Source organism: Salvelinus sp. IW2-2015, unplaced genomic scaffold (assembly GCF_002910315.2).
Source record: "Salvelinus sp. IW2-2015 unplaced genomic scaffold, ASM291031v2 Un_scaffold1606, whole genome shotgun sequence".
Lineage (NCBI taxonomy): Eukaryota > Metazoa > Chordata > Actinopteri > Salmoniformes > Salmonidae > Salvelinus > Salvelinus sp. IW2-2015.
In genome coordinates this window covers 1-4,905 of record NW_019943026.1, presented here as the reverse complement: position 1 = coordinate 4,905, position 4,905 = coordinate 1, and positions in this window count along the sequence as shown.

The following is a 4,905-nucleotide window of genomic DNA, read 5'->3' as shown; positions in this document are numbered from 1 at the left end:
TGACTGTAATTAAGTAGGAGTGGTTTCCTACAGGGCGAGGGGGTGACGGAGAGGGGACAGCCAATTTCACTCTGCGCCTCAGGGAGGCGGCTGACGGGGGGGTGGCACCTTTTGTGTGTGACTGTGGTCAGGGGTTTGGCGCACACACACACAACTCCAATCCCCATCCCCTGTCTCTCCCATGTTGTGCTCTACAGTCATGGTACACTGCTGCCCTCTGCTGGGTTGATTGTAAATACATGAGCACATTTACTAGGCTGTCATTTTTGGTTCATCTCCACTTTGACACTGTGTTGGGACTAGAGTATATGCAGCTTGTTGGTTTCAGCCTCTGCCTTTCTATCCCAAGTCCCAACCCTACACTTCAAATACCCACTCTCTCCCCCTCTCTCTCTCTCTCCCTCTTCTTCTCCCTCTCATGCTCTCCACACTCACTCCCCAACCAACCAACACCCACCCACCCACCCACCCACCACCTCTCTCTATCTCCCTCTCATGCTCTCACACTCACTCCCCAACCAACCAACCACCCACCCACCTCTCTCTATCTCTCTATCTCCCTCTCATGCTCTCACACTCACTCCCCAACAACCAACCACCCACCACCTCTCTCTATCTCTCTATCTCCCTCTCATGCTCTAACACTCACTCCCCAACCAACCAACACCACCCACCTCTCTTATCTCTCTATCTCCCTCTCATGCTCTAACACTCACTCCCCAACCAACCAACCAACCACCCACCTCTCTCTATCTCTCTATCTCCCTCTCATGCTCTAACACTCACTCCCCAACCAACCAACCACCCACCCACCTCTCTCTATCTCTCTATCTCCCTCTCATGCTCTCACAACTCACTCCCCAACCAACCAAAACCACCACCCACCTCTCTCTATCTCTCTATCTCCCTCTCATGCTCTAACACTCACTCCCCAACCAACCAAAACCACCCACCCACCTCTCTCTATCTCTCTATCTCCCTCTCATGCTCTCCACACCACTCCCCAACCAACCAACCAACCAACCACCCAACCTCTCTCTATCTCTCTATCTCCCTCTCATGCTCTAACACCACTCCCCAACCAACCAACCACCCACCCATCCTCTCTCTATCTCTCTTATCTCTCCCTCTCATGCTCTAACACTCACTCCCCAACCAACCAACCAACCCACCCACCTCTCTCTATTCTCTATCTCCCTCTCATGCCTCAACACTCACTCCCCAACCAACCAACCACCCACCCACCTCTCTCTATCTCTCTATCTCCCTCTCATGCTCTAACACTCACTCCCCACCCACCCATCTCTCTCCCTCTCATGCTCATGTGAGATTTTGAGATCAAGGTTGTTTTTCTACTTACCCAGAGTCAGACAAACTCATGGATCCCATGAGAGAGGAACGTGCAGTTTGGAGATGATTGAAGTTAGAACATTGTTCGTTTAGTGTAATTGTTGGGAGAGTCCCGGTACAGTAGCCAGCTCCTCTCACAAACAGGGAAATAGACCTTCTAATGACTCTAAAGCTGGGTGGTTGGTCATTGTCTTTCAAAGCTATACACATTAATCAATATTTTATACATTTGTTAGTTTTACTAATATTTTAACAATATTCTAACTTCATTCATCTCCAAACTGCACACAGAGACATACAAGTGGCATCAATGAGTTTGTATGACTCTGGGTAAGTAGAAAAACAAGCAAAATCTTGAAATCTCGCACTATCCCTTTAACCTAGTCTGTGTGAGTGAGGTGTGTTTCTGCTCCTCTGAGTGTGTACACCTCGCCAATTTATGTGTGTGTGTTTGTGTATGTGTGTGTGTGTGTGTGTGTTTGATTCAGTGATCTCTGCTTGAAACGCAAGGTCAACAAAAGGCTTTTCTCTAGCTCACACACACACACAATTATCTCAGCACAATATTGACCTGCACTTTTTGGATGTGATCTTGGTGTAAACACACTGTAGGAGAATAAGGGTTAGCAGGTTACCATGTCTGTGACTGTGTGACTCATTGACCACGTTTACATACACACCAATATCCCATTATTATTCGGGATACTCAAGTGTTCTGCTTTTGAGTTGACATATATAAACATCATATCCTGTTTAAAATAACCCGAAAAAGCTTGTATCCCGGGTTATGAAAAACCTGGATAATTGAACCTTTATTTAACTAGGCAAGTCAGTTAAGAACAAATTCTTATTTACAATGACAGCCTACACCGGCCAAACCCTAACCCAGATGCCGCTGGGCCAATTTAGCGTCGCCCAATGGGACTCCCAATCATAGCCGGTTGTGATGAAGCCTGGAATCGAACCAGGGTATGTAGTGACGCCTCTAACTCTGAGATGCAGTGCCTTAGACCCTTGCGCCACTTGGGAGCCAAGACAGGGTACTGMGGCATGTAAACATCCAATTTACTGTTGTTTCTGTGGTCTGTGCAGGCTCAGTTTCACTTATCATGGGTGTTGTGGAATGATGTTTTCATATTTCCGACATTTGGTAGGCCGTGTCAACTATAGTTTGACACGTGCAGCTTCTCTTCTGCCATAACTTGTTGCCCTAGAAGACTAAATCATGTGGTGCTGACTAGAATAATGTCTTACCTTGATTGAAGGAATGCATTAGTAATCTAGTTAACACCGGTAAAGTTGTCTGTTTCGTTTAGGGACTGGGGAGAAAACGGAATAACTCCAAAACAGTGGAAAGATTGGTCCTGTGCAAAATTTCCAAATGTCATCAGTGTGACCTGTTTTAAGGAAATCAAAAGCTGAGAAATTAACAAAACACATTTCTGAAAAGACTTCAGTTCGTCTTGAATGCATATTGTATGTGGTCGAAACAGTACGAAATCATTTTTCTCCACTCCTGTTCCCGAGACATATTATGTATAATTTCTCTGAAAGAAATGCATAATTCTGCAGGAGATAATATTATATTTCGCATAGAAATCCGAAGAGGGTGGCCAGCAGAGATAGGTGAGATGGGCTGAGGGAAGCTGAGGGTTTGGATGTTTGAGGGTCAGCTCTTGAGGAACTGTGGGGTGGGGGTCTTGGATGTTTGAGGAGCAGATCTTGGAGGGCTGGTGGGAGATCTGTCAACATGCCCTTGAGCATGGCGTTGACCCTGGTTGTTTCTGTGTGTCGCTCTGGATGGAGGCCTTTAGATGACTAATGTGATGTAGTTGTTGAGCGGCTTCACTGCAAGTATAATGTATGTTTTAAATATTCAGTTAAAAAATGTATTTAAGAAATGTAATTATATTATGCTACATATGAGAGGTTATAGACCTACAGTCAGTGTCCAGATTTCAATTACTATTCCATTTAACCCATCCTAACTTAAATTTTTTATTTTATTTATTTCACCTTTATTTAACCAGGTAGGCAAATTGAGAACACGTTCTCATTTACAATTGCGACCTGGCCAAGATAAAGCAAAGCAGTTCGACACATACAACAACACATAGTTACACATGGAGTAAAACAAACATACAGTCAATAATACAGTGAAAAATAAGTCTATATACAATGTGAGCAAGTGAGGTGAGATAAGGGAGGTGAAGGCAAACAAAATATATATATAAAGGATAAATAATAAATACTATAAAGCCATGGTGGCGAAGCTTAATACAATATAGCAAGTAAAAAAAAAAAAAAAAGTAGAGTAGAGATAGTAGAGATAGAAAAAGTAGAGATAGAAATAATGGGTGCAAAGAGCAAAATAAATAAATAAATACAGTAGGTAAAGAGGTAGTTGTTTGGGCTAAATTATAGATGGGCTATGTACAGGTGCAGTAATCTATGAGCTGCTCTGACAGCTGTGTGCTTAAAGCTAGTGAGGGAGATAAGTGTTTCCAGTTTCAGCTATTTTGTAAATGACATCACACGAATCGAGGATTGGTAGGATGTCAGTTTTACAAGGGTAGTTGTGCAGCATGAGTGGAAGGAATGCTTTGTGCGGAATAGGAAGCCAATTCTAGATTTAACTTTGGATTGGAGATGTTGATTGTGAGTCTGAGGAGAGTTTACAGTCTAACAACACCTAGGTATTTGTAGTTGTCCAATATTAAGTCAGAGTCCGTCCAGAGTATGATGATTGGACAGGGGGCAGGTGCAGGAGTGCGATCGTTGAAGAGCATGCATTTAGTTTACTTGTATTTAAGAGCAAATGAGCACGGAAGGAGAGTTGTATGGCATTGAAGCTCGCCTGGAGGGTTGTTAACAACAGTGTCAAAAGAAGGGCCAGAAGTATACAGAATAGTGTCGTCTGCGTAGAGTGGATCAGAGAATCACCAGCATCATTGATGTATACAGAGAAGAGAGTCGGTCCAAGAAAATGAACCCTGTGGCACCCCATAGAGACTGCCAGAGGCCCGGACAACAGACCCTCCGATTTGGACACACTGAACTCGATCAGAGAAGTATTGGTGAACCAGCGGAGGCAATCATTAGAGAAACCCAAGGCATTCGAGTCTGCCGATGAGGATGTGGTGATTGACAGAGTCAAAAGCCTTGGCCAGGTCAATGAATACGGCTGCACAGTATGTTTTCCTATCGATGGCGGTTAAGATATCGTTTATGACCTTGAGCGTGGCTGAGGTGCACCCATGACCAGCTCTGAAACCAGATTGCATAGCGAGAAGGTATGGTGGGATTCGAATGTCGGTAATCTGTTTTTGACTTGGCTTTCGAAGACCTTAGAAAGGAGGTAGGATAGATATAGGTCTGTAGCTGTTAGGGTCAAGAGTGTCCCCCCTTTGAAGAGGGGATAACCGCAGCTGCTTTCCAATCTTTGGAATCTCAGACGACAAAAACGAAAAGAAAGAGCGGTTTTTGAAAAAAAAGGCTAGTAATAGGTGTGGCAACAATGTTCAGCAGATAGTTTTAGAAAAGAAAAGAGTCCAG